The sequence below is a fragment of the Ovis aries genome, chromosome 4 (genome assembly GCF_016772045.2).
Source record: "Ovis aries strain OAR_USU_Benz2616 breed Rambouillet chromosome 4, ARS-UI_Ramb_v3.0, whole genome shotgun sequence".
NCBI lineage: Eukaryota > Metazoa > Chordata > Mammalia > Artiodactyla > Bovidae > Ovis > Ovis aries.
In genome coordinates this window covers 88,558,618-88,579,652 of record NC_056057.1, presented here as the reverse complement: position 1 = coordinate 88,579,652, position 21,035 = coordinate 88,558,618, and the positions used below count along the sequence as shown (strand labels likewise).

Here is a 21,035-nt window from a genome sequence, read left to right as displayed (position 1 = left end):
AATACTGAGGTGGGTAACCATTCCCTTCTCCAGGGGATCTTCCCAACCCAGGGATCAAACCCAGGACTCCCGCATTGCAGGCGGATTCTTTACCAGCTGAGCCGCCAGGGAAGCCCTCCCACCAGGTTATATCACAAAATCTGAAGTGGGAAGTGGGGCAGAAGCCCTTGTCTGCCCTAGTATGTTCCTTAAGTACAAGGTGTTCCTCTAGCCTGCCCTCCTCTCCATTTTCCTTTCAACATAGTCTCCAGGCCCCAGGAGAGTGAGCAGCCCTCTTCTGTCTGCCTAGAACTGACCTTATGACCTTATGTAAAACTCTCTAAGTTGGCCATGCCTGAGCTTTGCTACATTGAAGGAGGAGATATTTATTTAGAAAATTCATTCCTTGTCTATGTGGTGGGTTGACTACATAAGTGGACCCAACAAATGGGCTCCCTAAATTCTCACCCTTTGTCCTGTATCTACGTTGTCCCCTCCAGCTTTGGGCTTGGTCATGTGATTCACTTTGGCCCTTGAGACAGTAGCAAACTTGGCATAAGCAGAGGCTTAAAAAAGCATTTGTGCATTTTCACTTTCTCTCTTCCTCTCTGTCTTCATCATGAGGACGCATGTGGGCTAGACCACTAGAGGAACAAAACTGAATCAACCCAATTGTTCTAAGGTCTCAGACATATGAGTGAACCAAGACCAACTAGCCAGCTTGTAAAAACACATGGGTAGGTCATGCTGAGCCCAGATCAGATCAGTAGAATTGCTCAGTTAACTATATGTTCATGAAAAAAAATAAATGATTTTTGTTTTAAGTTGGTAAGTTTGAGTGTGGTATATTGCACAGCAAAGGCTAACTGATACTATGCACTGTTGTCTTGCTCTAAAATCCTATCCACTTTTTTTCCTCTCTTCTGTTATATATTCAGTTCAGTTCAGTCGCTCAGTCGTGCCCAACTCTTTGCGACCCCATGCATCGCAGAACACCAGGCCTCCCTGTCCATCACCAACTGCCAGAGTTCACTCAGACTCACGTCCATTGAGTCAGTGATGCCATCCAGCCATCTCATCCTCTGTCGTCCCCTTCTCTTCCTGCCCCCAATCCCTCCCAGCATCAGAGTCTTTTCCAATGAGTCAACTCTTCGCATGAGATGTCCGAAGTACTGGAGCTTCAGCTTTAGCATCATTCCTTCCAAAGAAATCCCAGGGTTGATCTCCTTTAGAATGGACTGGTTGGATCTCCTTGCAGTCCAAGGGACTCTCAAGAGTCTTCTCCAACACCACAGTTCAAAAGCATCAATTCTTCAGTGCTTAGCCTTCTTCACAGTCCCACTCTTGCATCCACACATGACTACTGAAAAAACCATAGCCTTGACTAGACGGATCTCAGTCGGCAACGTAATGTCTCTGCTTTTGAATATGCTATCTAGGTTGGTCATAACTTTTCTTCCAAGGAGTAAGCGTCTTTTAATTTCATGGCTGCAATCACCATCTGCAGTGATTTTGGAGCCCCCCAAAATAAATTCTGACACTCTTTCCACTGTTTCCCCATCTCTTTCCCATGAAGTGATAGGACAGGATGCCATAATCTTTGTTTTCTGAATGTTGAGCTTTAAGCCAACTTTTTCACTCTCCACTTTCACTTTCACCAAGAGGCTTTTTAGTTCTTCACTTTCTGCCATAAGGGTGGTGTCATCTGCATATCTGAGGTTATTGATATTTCTCCCGGCAATCTTGATTCCAGCTGTTATATATTAGATACACAAATTTGGGTTAGTCTTAATTCTTGGCCTGTCCCATATACCACATTAATTATTATCTGTAGCATGCAAGCCCAGTTGTGTCTCACTCTTTGCAGCCCCATGGACTGTAGCCCGCCAGACTCTTCTGTCCATGGGATTTCCCAGGCAAGGGTACTAGAGTGGGTTGCCATTTCATCCTTCAGGAGATCTTCCTGACTCAGGGATCAAAGCCCTATCTCCTGTGTCTCCTGCATTAGCAGGTGGATTCTTTACCCCTGTGCCAACTGAGAAGCCCTTATATTTAATTATATGTATGCTATTTCCTGAATATGCTGATCTATAAACATAGTTTATTCATTTTATCAAACTAGACCTTTGAGTGATTGCCAGATTTCTCCTATTTCAGACAGTGCTTATTATATCTCCTGTTGCACATATGTAATTTCTCTCGAGTGTGTACCTCAGAGTGAAATTGCTGAATTGATGAGAATATACAGGTTATCTTTACAAGACAATACTACAAGTTTTACCAATAGTTGTACTAGCATATATCTTCTCCAGCTATATGTGAGGTCCTTTCCTTTTTTCTGGATTTTATTACTTATACTTACGTTTTTGTCTTAAATTTGTAGCTTTTTTGTTGTTCCTGAGGCAGGGATCCTTAGAACAATTAGTTCATTACTCTGCCCACAGGATTTAAATGCTGATAACTGGTTTGTTTTATGTACTTTCAAATGAAGATCGAATGCAAAATTCCTTCATATTCCTGATCTTTTCACTTCAGTCTCCCAAATTTGTGTTCCAGGTACATTGAACATTCCCTGTTACAGAATTATAGTCATCCACAGTTTTGTTTGTCCCTCCAGCTGAAATTAACTCCTTGTAGAATGGAGTTTATTATTTACTATTGTTTGACCAACCAGTGAATACATGCTTGGTTTCATCAAATCAGTCATTCAGTACAGATTTATTGATTTTCATGTGCCAAACTCTCTGAATGAAAGAATGAAGAAAAAGGTTAAATTTGCTATAAAATTATTGATGCTTAAAAAGAGGTATTAACCAGCACCAAAAGATACATTAGATATAGTAGAAGTAATTACTTCTCCCACTGAAACAGAGTAACTATTAACCTAATTGCATAGGCTAGAAAATAAAACTGTAAAATGGAAAACTACTGAAAAATACAGTCATATATACAGAATATAATGGACTACCAGGTATCAATTGCTTCTTCCATGACTTTACAACCTAATTAAAAGTATATCATAAATAAGTGGCTTGCAGAATCTCTTTAACTGGTGGTTTGCAACTGTTTCCAAAACCCTTATATCATACTTCAAAACAGTTTTAAAAATAAGTTCTTATATTACTCTTTTTCAAAGGTATTGCCCAAATTGGGCAAGTGTGGTTTTCAGTAGTCAGTCCTGTCAGTGAAAGAATGGGGATATAATGATTACTTGAGGACAGTGTGTTGACTGAACAATATTGTCCATGTAGGTAGTAATTGTGAGGACTGTGTGTTTATGAGTATTTAGTAAACTAAACTAACACGGCGTATTTAAGAAGAATGAGATTGGCTCAACCCCTCTTATGAAATGTGAAAATCTATAGCAGGAGAGTTGATCAAACTTGAGTGATCAGATTTCTAGACTGATGTAGCCTGTGATGACCAAGGCAAAAGAAATCACTGAAATGAATAAGGATTGGAAATGAGTAAAACTGCTATTTTGAAAAATTGGAAAGTCATGTTACAATTGCAAATACTAGGGCAGAGAACATGGATAGTTTATCAGGCCCTACCTTGCCTCTTTTTGCATTGGACACAAATATACCTTTTTTATTCAAAGGAAAACATGCTTGCTTGTGTTTAGTCTTTTGCCTTGACCTTAAGCAAGACACAGTTATGGACATTTGACAGGACCTGCTTACACGTAACAACACTTGTACTTAGTTATAGATAACCGTATGTTGTTCACTCAGAGGTGTAACCGTTAGATTTACTAAGCATATCTGAGAGAGTGACAGTGTTAGATGTGTTTATAGTGAAATGTATGAATAATTGATGAAACGTTTTAAGGCAGAATGAAAACTTCTAAAGGACAATGTAATGCCGTAGCAGTACTGCTTTGTTGGAGTGGCTGGAGTGTGCAGCCTGGCTCTAGCCCCATCACAGTGTACTCTTGGTGTAAATTTCTTAACCTCCTTGTGCCTCAGTTCTTCACTTGTAAAGTGGAATAGCAATCACCTATTTCACAGGGTTGCTGCAAGGGTTAAATGAGTTAATATCAGTAAAGTGCCAGGCACACAATTGACATTCAGTACATCTTAGCTGTTATCATAAATAGTTAATTCACACTAATTTGCAAATAAATGCCATGGTTTTTTCTTACTGAATGAAAGGTTCTTTAAATTTTATAGTGCTTTACCGTTTTCAAAAGTTTCACACACATGTGAATACCATGTTTTAATTTTGTGAACTAGTATTACATAATATAAAAATTTAATTTATGTAACTATTTTCCTATTACCGTAATAAGTGAAGTTAAGCCACTCAGTCGTGTCCAACTCTTTGCGACTCCGTGGACTGTAGCCCACCAGGCTCCTCCGTCCATGGGATTCTCCGGGCAAGAATACTGGAGTGGGTTGCCATTTCCTTCTCCAGGGGATCTTCCTGATCCAGGGATTGAACCCAGGTCTCCCACATTGCAGGCAGACACTTTAACCTCTGAGCCACCAGGGAAGCCTGTGGTAATTCAAATTCATAATTTGAATTACTGTAATAGTACATATTTAATATGAAAACTGGAATTAGAGAATCAAGGACATAAAAGTTACCGCATAAAACCACTTTTGAAAAAATCTTAGGTATCAACACAACATTATAAATCAAACTATACTTCAATAACTTTTTTTTAAAACAGTAAAGGAACTGGGTAGAGAAAAAAATCTTAGGTATTAAAAGTTAAAAATAAAAGTGTTTATTCTCTGACTCCACCAGCCATATCAATAATTTTGTGCATGTATCTTTGTTATATTAATATATACAATTTACAGTCATTTCAGATGTCTCATATTCCACCACTAATATTTTCTGCCAGCATCAATCACTCTATGTATTTAATGTTCTTATTGTTAGAGTCATATCATAAATAAATGGGTTAAAAATTATTTCTTAATTAAAAGAATCCCTATACTTGGATTCCAACAAAATCAATTGGTTGTAATAAGTTATGTAAAATAAAAAATTGAACTTTGCAAGACAGAGCACAAATTGCATTAATGATTGATGGGTAATGAGTGAAATGAAAAATTATTAGGCAAGGAGGAGAAAGTGTTTACCCTGCTACCAAATATTCAGTGAATGGATTATAGCTGAGATCTTGCCTTTAATCTTTCTTATGATAATTGTTAGGAAGAGGTATGAAGAATCATGGGACCTTAATAATATACCCTGCCATTTTAATTGCCAAGAGAAGCAAGAGAATCTTAATTGCCAGGAGATGGATTACTAATTAAAGTGTCATTCTACATTCATTCTGAAATAATTACTTTGAGTATTTATAAGAGCTGAGATATAAATTTAGTTCCAAATTCAAGAGCATACCCACAGCAGACTTTGTTAGAGTGATCTGTGATTAGGAAAGGTTAACAATCATAAAATTTGAAATGTTTCTTTAACTTGGCACAAGTTCGTTTTTTATTGGATTGATTATTGAACTTTAACACAGTTTATAATATTTTAAAGCTTAGCATTTTTTATAAATTGGTATAATGCTAAGTTGAGCTCCTAAATTACTTTCAGATTTCTTGATTTTTTTTGGGGGGGGGGGCATTTATCGCCTTTTGGGGAAAATCTTCAGTAAATAGTGATGTCAGTATTATATGAATTATATGATCTGTTAACACTCCAATCAGTTCAGTTCAGTTGCTCAGTCATATCTGACTCTTTGCGACCCCATGGACTACAACACACCAGGCCTCCCTGTTCCATCACCAGCTCCAGGAGTGTACTCAAAATCATTTCCATTGAATCGGTGATGCCATCCAACCATCTCATCCTCTGTCATCCCCTTCTCCTGCCTTCAACCTTTCCCAGCATCAGGGTCTTTTCCAATGAGTCAGTTCTTCGCATCAGGTGGCCAGAGTATCAACTTATAAATGTCATGTTCAGTGGACTCTTAAAATTATAGATTACCTCTAAAAATTTTCTGGTTAAAATAAAATCACCTAAAAGGACATGTACTTGAGAAGTGTTGAGACAATTATTTATCTCTCTAGAATTTAAGGTGCAGGAATTTCCATACTCATATTCCTCATTTCATTGCACACCATCAGCAGCTGTTTTACTCTTTAGCCCTTTTTTCCCTGGTGTCTTCTTCTGTGCCTATCTGCATAGGTATCCATTCTATATTGGATAGTGTACCTTTGATGTTAGGTAATTTTATAAAATACATTTGTGTATGTATGTGTTTAAAATTTATATATTTTGGGCTAAAGATATTCAGCTTCTTATGTTTTCATTAAACATTAAGTATTTTAAGACCTAGACACATGATTATGTTTATATTCTCCTAGCTCACTGCTTCTTGATATTATGTACACTCCATAGTATTTACTATGTTTTACTTATGCAGTTCTCTTATGACGACCACCCAAAACTCTCTCCAGTCCATCTCCATACGCAGTGCCCCACTGATTGTCCTTGTTCATGTCCACTGGTAGGCCTGTGTCAGAATTTCTCCACCATATATAATGAAGAATCAGGCATACACATACTTAATTTCGTTAAGTAGTCTAGGATTGCTTTCTAGATTATTTGTCTCTGTTTACAATTCTACTTGTCCTTATGCTTATCCACTAAACTTACCTTTCAGATTTTTGCTTTTTCTGATTAGTGGTGGGGGTGTTTCATTTGATTAATAAGTCTGAGTACCTTTTCCCACACATTTTTGCTAGTTAGGCTCCTGCTTTTGTGATTCATATGTTCATCTCCTTTGCCAAGTTGAATTTCTAACTTGCTTTCAAGATTTCTGGAATATTCATGTGTTTTCTTTCTTTTTGTTTCAGCATTTTTCACAATTTGGGGACCACAGGTAACTTTTGAGCACTTAAAAAATGCAGCCAGTGGAACTGAAGAACAAACATTTTTATGCCATATAATTTTTATCAACTTAACCAGCCACATTTATCTTCTGGAGATAACTGGTAGATAATCTTCTGGTGGTTTTTGCTATTCCAGATATCATCTCCATCTCTTTTACCTGCTGAATAACCTTGTTGAACAGAAATGCCTGATATTTAAATCCATCCATTTTCTTCCTATATTTGTGCTTTGTGTGTGTACATGTGTGTTAGTCACTCAGTCATGTCCGACTCTTTGCAACACCATGGACTGTAGCCCACCAGGCTCATCTGTCCATGGAATTCTCCAAGCAAGAATACTGGAGTGGGTTGCCATTCCCTTCTCCAGGGGATCTTCCCAACTCAGGGATCAAACCTGGGTCTCTGGCATGGCAGGTAGTTTCTTTACCATCTGAGCCACCAGGGAAGTCTATATCTGTGCTTTAGAGTCATTTAAAAGGTATCCTTTATCCCTAAGTCACAGAAATAATCTGCTTTATTTTCTTCTTTTAGACTTACAGATTTATCTTATACCTTTAGGGCTTCCCTGCTGGCTCAGACGGTAAAGCATCTGCCTACAATGCAGGAGACCCGGGTTCGATTCCTGGGTTGGGAAGATGCCCTGGAGAAAGAAATGGCAATCCACTCCAGCACTCTTGCCTGGAAAATCCCATGGACGGGGGAGCCTGATAGGCTACAGTCCATGGGGTCCCTAAGAGTGGGACACGACTGAGCAACTTCACTTTCACTTTCACTTTAGGTCTTTAACCCACATAGAGCTCCTATTTAGACAGGTTGTAATAAGGAAAGCCTCCAACTTTGTTTTTTCAACAAGTAAGTTTTTTCACAGTATTGTGTGGAAAGCAGTCTATCATTTTACCTTCGCTTTTGTGGTATAGAAGCAGACTACTGATTATAACTAGCTGACTTGATCAGTTCTTTTTCTAATAGTTTATTGTGTCATTTTTTTTTTTCTGTAGGTGATTGTGTCATCTGCAAATAATGGCAGTTTTTCCTCTTAATTTGCTATCTTTGCTTTCTCCTTTTCTTGTCTTATACTGTGGGCCTAGGCCTTGAATGCTGTTATTTAATGACAGGCTTGCGTTTTCTCAGTTTTAGAAAAACTAAGTCTGTATTAGCATTCTCCAGAGAAAAAGAACCAACAGGAGATTTGTCATAAGAAGTTGGCTCGTGTGATTATGGAAACTAGAAATTCCAAAGTCTGCAGAATCCATGTCCCAACGGCTAGAAGTTGCTGTACAGCCAGAAAGAGCCAGTGTCCCAGTCTAAAAGTGTTCCAGTCTGAAGACTGTCAGAGAGGAGAATTCCCTCTTACTCAGAGGAGGGTTAGCATTTTGTTCTAACCAGGTCTTCAACTAATTGGATGAAGCCCACCCACATTAGGGAGGGCAGTCTAGTCAGTCTGCTGATTTAAATGTTACTCTTATGCAAAAATATCCTCACAGAAACACTTAAAATAATGTTTGACCAAATATCTAGGCACCCCATGGCCCAAAGTGTGAAACATGAAACAAAACAGGAAATGATTTAAGCCAAACAGAAGTGTGAAATGATTAAGCATAAGGTCATGAAGAGTGAAAGTCAGGATTAGTGGAATCAAGGCAGCATGCCCTACAGAAAGAAATTCAGAATCGTTTTTTTTTTTTTTTTTTTTTTGTGATGCTGAGCTCTCAGAGCGTATCTACAAACCTGATTTGGCTCATCAGGCCACAATTGTTGCATCTCTTGGTTACAGAAATGATCCCTCACCATTCTTAACTGTTGAGGCTTTGCTGGGTGCCGCAAAATCGGGTACTCAGAAATCGCATTTGTTTATTTTCTTAATGAGTTAGGGACCTTACGCAGTCACATATTTTGAAACTGATTTTAAGAGAATGAAGGGAATTAAAAATTAATGCACTTTTCTTTTTTTAAGCCTCCTCCATATAGTCTTTTAAAATAATGAAGTCTCCAATGAAGTACACTGCTATTATTCTGCCATCTAATCAGATATCTTTTTCTTTGTCTCCTCTGATTATCTGACATTAAAGTTTTAGAGGTATATGGCCTTGCTAGTTCTTGAATAACGAATTTGCAAATTCTCAATATCAGGGGTCTTGATTTAGGACATAATTCAGCATCAGCCTGGTATTTATACATCCTTTCAGGATTGTGTCAGTCTATGAGCTTGGCATGGTGAATATCTTAATAAGTAAATTTTAAGCCTGTGTCTTTGTTATAAATTATATTAAAAAAGCAAATCATTTAGCCAAGTGAATCTATTTGGACCCTCTGTGTGGTTACTTTGCTAAAATAAGTTTAGATAGCATGTTGAGAGGGCTTTGTTGAAATAGGCTTTACATATTAAAGGCTTTGAATATTCTTAGTTCAAGGAATTTACCTTAGTATAAAAGCAAATTGTTTTGACTGTTTAAAATGTGATATGAGGAAACAAAATTGCTCATGTTAAAGTGCTCTAGAGTTTAGATAAAAATCAAAAGCATCCTTTTTAAAGAATTCAAGTACGATAAATAGAATTTAGATCACCAAATATTCACACTCCTAAATCAGTGGCAAATTAGATAACACACAGGGCTGGAGATGTGAATATTATATAATGAAGATAATAAAGGAGTTGAATGTGATGTGCCCTGGGTGCATGTTAGTAGCTAATTCCAGTATGAATGGTCGGCAATCATTTGCTGGTTGAGATGCATGTGTTCAGCTAAATGGAAGTCTTGGGTGTTCTCTCATACACCCCATTATTTGTAATTGAACACCTGATTTCTATCATGCAACAAATTAACATCTGCACTGGATCTGTCTTTTATGCATATGGATACACTGATTAGAATTTTGCAGATAGTCAGATACTTGAAAACAAAAAGACAACGTTGTGAAACACTTCCAGCCATAATTTTTGATTACATATTGAGAATCATTTAATTATCTTACTCCATTTAATTAGCCCTTCTACTTAGGTCAATTGCTTTTTTTATTAACGTGACATGTTAGCAATTTGTTAATTGGCATGAAATAACATGAGACTTTAGGGGTGTTTCACATGAGAAATACATGTACTTAAGGAAGCCAGGGAAATGTGAAGAGGTAAATGTGTGCGTTAACCCCCTTGGAGCAGGTACCAATGTCACCATCATGCCACCAAACCTGCATTCATCCTTCTTTGGGTTTCCGTCCTTCTATTAGGCAGAATGAATTTACATGAGCAGTTTATAAAAATATGAGACTGTGGATATACATTTGAAATGGCGCTTTTCTGAAATCAAGAGAATGATGAAAAGTGAGGAGAGAGTTACACATGTATCTAAATAAATGCTAATAACTGAGAGGAAGATAGGCAGAAAGATACATGCATGTAAGAAAATTATTAAGATTTAGTATCACTCTTTTAAGCCAGCACACCCCAGCCTTTTTGGCACCGGGGACCAGTGTTCATGGAAGACAGTTTTTCCTCAGACCAAGGTCAGGAGAGTGGTTTCAGGATGATACAAGCGCATTCCTTTTATTGTGCATTTTATTATTACTGTATCAGCTCCACCTCAGATTATCAGCCATTAGATGCTTTAAGCCACAAATAACTTTAACCCATCAGCAGTATCCTTTTCATGGCACTGACTAAGGCCTCTTTATTTATTGGTTTCCTATGTGCCCACTGAAGTAAAAAAATACAATCCTGTTGATTTTTAAATGAATTATAGTGCTACAAATTTCTATGGAGTGTCTGTAAAGATACTATCAATTACACGCAGGAAGAAAGCTGCATTTTCTTCCAAAGAATTTCTCCAGGATGTGCTATGCATAGCCGTGTTGGGGAGGCAGGTGGTTAGCCAGAGCCCCTTTAACCACCTAGCGTTATATTCAATCATTTAAATACATGTATTTTCTTTTTAAACCTTAAGTGAATGCTTATTGCCTTCTGTCACAAGTTTGAGGAGCTATATGATAATGAGAATGGAGAGCAGAGAATAATGCTGGTATTTCTGTTATTTCTCTACTTTCTACTTGATTCTAAATAGGTTTTTGTGGTTACTTCCTGCCAGCATAGAATTTAAGAACTAAGAGATTTGGGGATTACTTGACCAATATTAGCATTTTATAAACGAAACACTGAAAGCCTGAGTGGTAAGACTTTTTAAAGTGCATGTGGGTATTCATTCCATTAACCTGTACTGAGTGTGTCCTAGGAAAAGCATTAGGTTGGGCCTTCTGGAAAACAGATAAATTTAGGTAATGCCCTCCCTGGTGACTTGGACAGTAAAGAGTCTGCCTGCAGTGCAGGAGACCTGGGTTTGATCCGTGGGTTGGGAAGATGCCCTGGAGGAGGGCATGGCAACCTATTCCAGTATTCTTGCCTGGAGAATCCCTGTGGACCGAGGAGCCTGGTGGGCTACAGTCCATGGGGTCTCAAAGAGTCGGACACGACTGAGCAACTAAGCACACAGCACAACTCCCTCCCAGTGAAGAACTGTCGTTTTCCTTTCCTATTAGTAACATTTTTATCCACTTGGGGGCACTGTGATCCAATTTAAGAGGAAAAGGGAAAAACGTTATTTTGTTAGGTTTATTTCAGTTAGAAAATGTGCTCCTGGTGCTACTATAAGGAAACTGTAACTCATTATATACTTTTAGGTAAAGTACGGTTTTAAATCTACAACTGGAGGTGGCTGCAGCTTTTCTTCAAGTTTCAGAATAGGTGTGGATTAACCGGCGGTTAATGTATGTTGTCTGTATGAGAACCGTCAGCCTCACCTGAGAACTTGTAGAAACAGATTTTCAGGCCAACTGCAGTAAATCAGAAACTTGGAGCGTGGGACCCAGCCCTGTGTGTTTTTACAAGCTCTCTATGCTGATTTTGTTGCTTGCTAATAACATTCAAGAAGCACTGAATTACAGTAAGTGATTTTTTTGTATACTTTAAAATTTTCTGTTAAAAATTGTTATGTTGAAAATTAACTTATCAGATATGTTTGAAATGTTGTGAAAATGTGTTTCTTAGGAAAGTCTTCTCTCCTATAACAATAAATAATTCTAAAGAATCAAATTTATTTTTCATTTGTGATTATACAGCTGGATCCATATGAATCAGAACAGTTAGTAGATTAGCCACTTTCATCCATCCTGACAAAAGAAACCAATTTTAATCAATCATTTTATATTATGTAGAGAAATAGGGCAATTAATGGAATTTCTCAAATTTAACTCCTAGCTCACTTAACATGACCTAGATTTTAACATAAAACTGCTAATAGTATTTCTTTACATCTTTATAGCATCTTTGTCTTTTTTATAAGAGCTATTATATCTCTTGGGTTTGGTTAGGTCATTTGATCCTCAACCATTTCAGGCAATCAAGAAGCCAGTCATTAGCTCTATTTATAGTTAGGGAGAACTGAGGCCCGAGACCAGTTTCAGAATTCTTATCCAAGTGTTATATTAGTGTAGGGACACTATGCTAATTCTGTTTGTAAAAAGCTAATTTTGTTCCTCTGTCTCGGAGAGTTAGTGGAAACTGCCTGGAGAGAACGCCTCTGCCCTTAAAAGAACAACTCCAAACTTCCAGTGGTTTAGGAAGGAACGAGAACCTTCTGGAGATACGGTGACTGGACTGTGAGGTCAGGACCAAGTTTACCCCTCCTGGAGGGATTCCCTTATATCCTCCTTCCATGCTGCACTAGACCTCAGACATGCCCTGCCTGCATCTCATTCTCTTTCTCTTCTGTAATAGGCTTTTCTTCCTAATTTCTCTTTGTTCAGCTAGCGTAGGGCAGAGCTTCTGCCCTACTTGATGCTAAGGGAGAACAAATAAGAAAGTAATCACAGAAAATACAAGAAAGTACCTGTAAAGCTTGCTATAATTCTGTGGATTCTGACCAGTTTATCTGCTGTCCTGGGATACCACGGGGTCTCTCCAGAAAGCTGGCTTGAGTTACTTGGTGTCTCATTGTGGTCTCCAGCTCATCTGCCCTTAGTCGTTTCTCCAGATCAAAGTAATATATGTAAAATACAAAGCCTGCTGTTCATACCCAGTTCAGCAACTTGGACAGAATGGACTTCACCCCGTGTACAAGGACTGGCCTTGAGATTACTCTTTGGGGCTCAAGACCACCTTCTCCATGAGAGATTAGACCGTAAGTGAAGAGAAGCGTTTCATGTGTATAGAAGCTGGGGCCTGTTTTCTCACAATTCACTACAACTGTGCAGTGAATCTTGTAACAAAGTCAGAAAGTATATTCAGTTCGTGTTGCTAATTGAAACTTAGAGGTGGTGCTTAATATATAGTTTCTATAGTACTGAAAGAATCAGAAGTTGGTTATAAACTGTGTGTTTTCTGTAGTTCGTAGCAATAACTCTACCTACCTAATAGGATCATTAATGAGTATTAAAGTAATATATGTAAAATGCAAAGCATGGTAACTGGAATTCAGTAAATCCCCTAAAATAAAATATAACCTATTATAAACAAAACAATCATGAAATGCAATGGGAGTAGTTACTTGATTCAGAGGATCTCAGTGGAGGATATGGGCTATGACAGGATATGTTCTGATGTACTATTACAATCTGTTATTTTATTTACTTTTTTCTGGTTTTGGGTTTTGATTTTTTTTTTTTTTTAAATTTCAGGTTGATTGAAAAGGTTAACCTGAATGCTAGCAAATTAACTTACTTAAGCCTTTAAAAATTTCAGACTTTATGAAATCACCTTAATGTTTACTAGAATTCTGTATTTCTCTTTAGAGTTTCATAAATACATTTAAATTTTATTTGACGATCAAGGATCGTGTATTTACCGTGGTCATCTATCTGAGACTTTCTGAGTTATAGGAACTCCCATGGTAGTTCATGTTCACTTTTCATCGTATTTTCTACCTTTTGTTAATGTTTATGGTGAATGTATCTTCTGTCCTAAAATGCACAAAAATATTAAATTAGTTATTCCCCTTGCCTGGAAAATCCCATGGATGGAGGAGCCTGGTGGGCTGCAGTCCATGGGGTCACTAAGAGTCGGACACGACTGAGCGACTTCACTTTCACTTTTCACTTTCATGCATTGGAGAAGCAAATGGCAACCCACTCCAGTGTTCTTGCCTGGAGAATCCCAGGGACGGGACAGCCTGGCAGGCTGCCGTCTATGGGGTCGCACAGAATCGGACACAACTGAAGTGACTTAGCAGCAGCAGCAAGGAGTACCAGCTCCAGCATATGTCTTCAGTTTCTGCAGTGAGGGGCTATTTTTTGTCTATTTCCTCTAATTACAGAGAGAGAAGGAGAGAGAAGGACTTCTTATAAATCAAAAATTATTTGGATTCTAATCAATTACAGTACAGAGTAATTTATGTTAGCATCCCACTAAAAAGCAGATATATATGTGCCTGCAAGTGAATCATATCCCACATCCAGAGATGTAATTATGATACAGACCTTCAAACAAGATTCTCATTTCTTTTACTAGGAAAAAAAAAAAAATAGCCTGTCTTCTTAATTGAAAATGAACAGCTCTTAAATTCTTCTGCTTTAGGTGGTGCCATCATACAGAGAATGGGGGGAAAAGCTATTTAGAGATCATGGTCTTCTGTGTAGTGATTTCTTTTACACTCCATTTTATGATGATTGTGATTATGTGTTAAGAAAAACCCAGAGATACCTTTAGAATGGTTTCAATTCTTTAAAATAATCTTGACATTCTACAAATTCATTTGTCAATTCTAGTCTGTATTCCGTAGCTATATGGCTAAATGTGGGAGAACCTCTGCTTATATTCATTTAAAATTAGATATTTGTATACTTTTTAAATAAATAGTAAAAGGGTTATATAATATCTTTCCTCCATCTGTGTTTCTCTCCCCCACATCTACTTTTGCTTGTGGATGAATAGCTGTCAGAATAAGATGGGAATATTGAATTAATTGAACTAATGTGTATTTGTGTTATTTTGCGGGGGAAAGTACTGATTTCTTGTACTGACACGTGCAAGAAAGAAAAGGACCAGATTTTGTTCCAATGTTCCATTTTAGAGGGAAGTACTTCACAAAGTACCTTTGGAAATGGTGTTCAAGTTGTCATTTGACAAAAATAGTAATATATTTCTCCAGTAGATGGCGCAAGCATCCCCCCACCACAGAAAAGAACTATTTTTATCTGTTGAATAGAAAACTTGATAATAAAGGTAGCGTTATTTAAGTAATATTAAGTAATCTTCAAGACTTTTTTTAATTGTAGGAAAATTTTAGAAAGTGAAGTGGTAGTTCATTTTGGACATACCAAACTCGTCAAGACATTTTATCAAATTAACATAGAAAAACTTTAATGTTTAACACTATATGAATATCAAAGATGTCACTAAGGTCAGTTTGAACCAAAAATATCTGAGACTTTCAATTCTGAATATGTTTTGTAAATGTCAGAGGTGTTTTTTTTCCTCCTACTGACTATCTCGATTTCGTTTATCTTTGTATCCTGCATTCACAGGCAAAAACATTGCCTATGAATAAGCAAGTAAAGAAATAAATGGAATTATTAGGCTTTAAGTTAAAGGAGAGGGAAAAACATTTTACAGGAGTAGCCCAGTGAATCCCAACCTGATTGTACATGGCCCTCTTATTACTGTTGCCTTTTGTTATTCATGCTCCTCCAAATAGATGCAAGTGAGAAACTGATCATCAAAGTGTTCTTTTTTCATAGTAGTCCAGGGTATTTTAGTAGGTGGATAAGTGGCAATTTCTTAATAACCTAAGGAATTAAGTAGCTGGCAAACATAATACATGTACTCTATAGAAATATCGCTTTTATCTCGCAAATAAGAGCTAGGTGTTTTGTCGTAACTTGTCTGCTATCATGGTTATCCTTCATTGTAAGAAAATGTATACTTAAATTTTTGTGCCACCCTTTAAGTTTTTTCCTTAAAGTGGGAAAAACTGAAAAATTCATAGCCACTTTCCCAAAGCTTTCCAAAGAGTCCTTTAAAAGGTTAAACTGAAGTATTTTCCAGTCTATACTACTATTCCTATAATAATGATGATGCCTTGATTTTCACTATGCTTTGTAATTTCAAAAGCCCCTTTGCATACATCATTTAACTAGGTATTTGTAATGACACCACCTGTTTTAATCAGGGGAAATACTGAATTTCTGTTTTACAGGTGAAAAAATAGTGAAGGGCACACCAGACACATAACAGTTAAAAGTTAAGGAGACTTAAGAGACTCATTCATTTTCCCTCTCACGCTGTCTTTCTCTGGTGTCCTTCCGTCTCTCATTATTTTAACTGTTTCATCTCTATATTATAAAAGCTCTTATTCTGTACCCCTATTTCCTTCCATGCAAGGAATATCCATGACAGTAAAACTCCTGGCTTCTCTCTACCCACCTTTTTTTTTTTTGATGTATCTAATTAATTAGTTTGAGAGCAGAGCCTGGGCATGCATAGTTCAGCTCTTTCCATTTGGATCTGTCGGGGACAGGATCTCCACGTGGACAGATTTGGCCTGGCCACCACTGCCTGCCACAGAGTGGGGAAAGTATGTCTGATATAATACCGAACCTCATACGGGAGCCCACTTTTACAGAAATAAGCCAGATTCTTCAGTATTTATCAGTGAGAAGGTGGTCTTTTAGCCTTTTCTTAACAGCTCGTTTGTCTTTAGCCAGTTTGTTCAAAACTCAGGCAGAGGAAAGAGCTACTGAATTACTGAGCCTTCTCAAAGACCCCACCCATGTTTATATATCACAAAGTTAAAATCTGTGTATATTAGTGGTAGTTAGAAATCAGGTGATATTTTGAGATCTTTGGACAGAATGTATTGGGTTTTAACTAAAAGATTTCCTGTGATACTGTGACCTAGAAGCCGTTTTCAGCTGGAAGTCCTAGGAATCCCTTTCAGGAATGATGGGCTTTTTGGACGAGCTGGGACTCTTGCACCTTTGTGCCTGCTTCTGCAGCAGCCATTCCACCTTCCTTTATGTTCTGAGCTCCTATGTTAAGTTACATATCAGGATGAAATCCTGCTGCTCAAACACTGAATACTCTTGATTAAAGAAATATAGAACCACCCACTTTCTGGAAGATCCAAAGTCTACCTAAGACTTTTTCTTTTACCTCTATATATTATATAAATTTTCGCTGGCGATTTACTTTCTTTATTAGGTTGTTATCATCACTCCTAATGGCAAGACTAAAAGTAGCTGTTTAGTCATTTCAAAACCGTTAATGAAATGTCTGCGGTATAAAGTCATGGTGCTCTGACAGGGTGGAGGGGTAATGGATGTGGTCCTTACCCTCACGGAGCTCACTCTGTTGTGCAGGAAACAGACTTTCATCCACGGTGCCGTATGCTATGGCAGAGCCGTGGAAGGAATGTCTCCATCTCACCTAATCCATGTAAGAAGGCATCTGACCTCATTAGGGACGTCAGGGACAGCTTCTCTGAGAAAGTGATAGTTGAGCTCTGAGGAATGAGAAGACATTGGAAACCTGAGAAGCAAGGATGAAATGAATTTAAATTGCTAGAAATGGATGAGATTGTAAGATGTGTGGGACTGATGGAGTAAGACAGCCAACACACAGACAAGTAGAGGAGCAGTGAGAAGTCAGAGTATTGGGACAAAGGAGTGGATGGTGTCCCCAGAAGAGCCAAGAAAAGTATGAAAGGATCTCAGCACAGGAATGTTCCAGATGTGAGCGATCATGGAAAAATCTGCACTCAGCTAATCAGTCCAGAATTCAAGAGCAGAGTATCAGAGAAAGATGAGCTAGACCAAGAGCAAAGCTGGATCCTCAGCCGAGAGTACTGGGTGACATCAGCATGCCCATGTAAGCTCCAGGGAACAGGGCAGGGACAGCGATGCTGAGGCCAAAGTACAAGGTTGAGCTGTCAGGACAGCGAAGGGATCTCACTGCTCAGTCCAAGTCTTGACCCAGAACTCACCCTGATGGTGGGTGAGACTGGTCACAAAACACAGAAGTGAAGCTCAAAGTGATACAGTTTAGGTAGAACAAGGCTGTTGGGGTATGTGTCAGGAGGCATTCAAATACCTTTGCAAGTAACTGACGTGAAGAAAAGTTACTTTAAAAATGGATATACACAGTATGTCTTCTAAATTTTTAGAGCCCTCCAAAAATGTCCTCATTAACTAAGACCAGGGAATAATGTTATAGAAGCAGAGACCTTTCAGGAATCAAACAGAACATGGTGATTATGACCCAAATTTTACAGAAAACTTTTTGTTTCCAAATACAAATGTTTATAGATTCTAAGTAAGATAATATTAGAAGTGAAGAGGATATTTTTAATCATGATTAGGATATTGGACTTCCCTGGTGGCTCAGATGGTAAAGCGTCTGCCTGCAATGCGGGAGACCCAGGTTCGATCCCTGGGTCAGGAAGATCCCCTGGAGAAGGAAATGGTAACCCACTCCAGTACTCTTGCCTGGGAAATTCCATGGACAGAGGAGCCTTGTAGGCTATGGTCCATGGGGTCGCAAAGAGTTGGACACCACTGAGCCCTGATTAGGATATTAATTAATTCCAAACAGAGTGTAAAAACTGAGTTATAAGATTGTAGTGTTTGAAGACACTAGTCATCTAATCTAATTTCCCAAAATGTGCACTGGAGAACATGACTCCTCCATGGTCTTCTGTAAGAGAGTCATTTTGGAGACCCTAGTTACACTGTTCTCCCTAGCCTGTCCCCACTCTTCAGCGTCCCATCTCCCAGGTGTGTAACAGCCTTTTACTAGTCCTCACACACAGAGCAGTTAGCTTTGCTTAACTCAGTATTTCTCACATTTATTTGCTCGCCAACTCCATTCTTGTCTCCGTGTACTACTTCTTTCTATCCAGATGGCCCAAGACACAGTGGAAAATACTGAATCCCATATTATCTGCTCAATGATTTTCTTTCCAGAGTGTGTATGGTTTATAAAAATTATCATTTTTATGTTTGTATCTCACTGAATTTATGCTGAATACGAAGTAGGTAGAACAGACATATCCACTTACAAGAGAGGATACTGAGAGCTACACTATCCATGTTAACTCAAGATTACCCATATTGCATATAATGTTTAAAAGTGTTAAAGCATTTTGCATTGCTTTAGGAGTATTTTGCCCCCAACAGAAAAGCATTTCCCCTAGTAAATAAGATGTAGTATGATATATGCATAAAAGCCTTTGCTAAAACTTTTTGTTTCATTATTACCAAACCATTTCCATTTTCGGGGAGAGGAAAGTTGAATGGATTGTGTCACAAAAATATCTAAGAGTGCCTAAGTAATTTATTTCATTTTCATCATTAAGTGCACCAGAAGTTTTTTGCTCTGTGGTGCAGAGTATCGTTCCCTTTGGAATGTGTCATAGCATGACCCCTAGAGAGTCACATCCTCAAAGCCTGTATCCCTCCTCCAAGGGGATGGAGGCATAGGCTTGACTCTAAGCAAGTTTGCCTGATAGGAATAGATTACTCAGTACATTCTTGTAACATTCGTTTTCCTCTTACTCTCTTCTGAGACATTTTATAATCAGCTTGGTAAGTTTACTAATTTTCTTCAGCTTTTAACAAGGCAGTCAAGTTTCCACGCAAGCAGAAAAGCGTTGTAATTTGAAATACATTTAAGTGGAGGAAAAGCATGAAACTATGCCTATAAAATATGCCCTCTATGATAGAGTATATTAGAATAAGAGCCTAATATATTTGTATAACTTTTTAAATATCAGAATTGGTGAGATAATGAGCCATTAAAGCATATGTATTGGGGCACTTTTTCTGCTAATTGAGATATAAAAGAGTATTGATGGTCAGTTATCAAAAAAACAGGAAACACTGTCTTTATAAGAAAAGATTTCTCTGCACAGCTAGAATGGTTTGGCTTGTGCTTAGCTATTTAAAACTACTTTTTGTAGAACTGCTTGGGTAAATGTCCCCAGATCATTTTTGTTTCTAGGTGACACTGCGTTATCATTTATTTTAGAGCACCTCCTTTCAGAGTGGTCACTTGTAGATCTTGATGTCTTGTCTAAGGGTGGGATGTGATTATAAGGTCTTCTCATCTTGGAAATTTGCCTGTATTCATTTTCCAGTTTGTACAATGGTGGTGTAGATGGTAAAGAATCCTCCTGCTATGCAGGATACCCAGGTTCCATCTAGGATACCCAGCTTCGATCCCTGAGTTGGGAAGATCCCTGGAGAAGGGAATGGCTGCCCACTCCAGTATTCTTGCCTGGAGAATTCCCTGGACAGAGGAGCCTGGTTGTCCTACAGTCCATGGAGTCGCAAAGAGTCAGACACAAATGAGTGACTAACCATAAGCCAGTTTTTAAAGGATAGCTTTTATATCATTAGACTGTTAGACTTAATCTGATAATGCTGATATGAGCTCAGATTTAACAGGAGATGAGACTCCTCAGGGAGAAAGAGAGGCAGTTTTTATGTTACTGATTCTATAAAACGTGATACAGAAAATGGAGTACATTTTACTCCTCTGCTATTACAAGTTTCCTGTTGACATAGCGCACACATTTTAACTTCTTACTTAACAATAGGAGGGTTTTTTTTTTTTATTTATCATTTATCATTTCTTTCAAAATGTTCTATGATTTTGTTTGATGATGATCCTTCCCTGGCCTCCTCACCTCTTTTTCTCCTTCCCAGAAGAATTCAAGAAGTTTTATAAAAGCCAACTGGCAAGTATTTACTTCTAGGTGTCTTAATGCCCAGGTCACGCTGTTGTTTTGAATCAGTTTCTTTTTCTCACGCTTAGCTGAAAACAAAACCGAAAAAAAAAAAAAAAATGGACTTAATCTTGTGGGGTTAAATAAAGGAAAGAATGTAGTGAAAGAAGGAAGATTCCTTTTATTCTGGAGCAGAGTGGGAGCGGCAAGCAACGCCCGTGTGGGGAATGACTGAAAGTGCCTGAGGGCATTTGGTCCCTATTGGTTTTCACATCAAATGCAGTGGTGCCCATGGATAGCCTGTATTGTTGTCAGTTAAATGGGATCATGAGTGTCTGAAAGGTGTTTGAGAATGAACCGAAAATCATTTTCACAAGTGGATGATTACTTCTGCCACATGTTAACCGAACTCTAGCAGAATGGCCCAGATTTTTGAGCCTGCATTAATTGCTCTTTCAACCTTGACTGAGGTTTCTTTTTAAGAAAGGCCTTT

The 21,035-nt window shown here is 38.1% G+C and overlaps 1 protein-coding gene and 1 non-coding gene across 12 annotated transcripts in view; both read left to right on the top strand.

The window, feature by feature from the left end:
- The window catches only part of CADPS2 (calcium dependent secretion activator 2), a 574,734-nt gene that overhangs the window by 336,341 nt on the left and 217,358 nt on the right, over positions 1-21,035 (top strand). The gene's annotated exons all lie outside the window — the stretch shown is intronic.
- Positions 7,399-7,470, top strand: TRNAC-ACA (transfer RNA cysteine (anticodon ACA)). Its single transcript has one exon. It is a non-coding gene; the product is annotated as a tRNA-Cys (tRNA).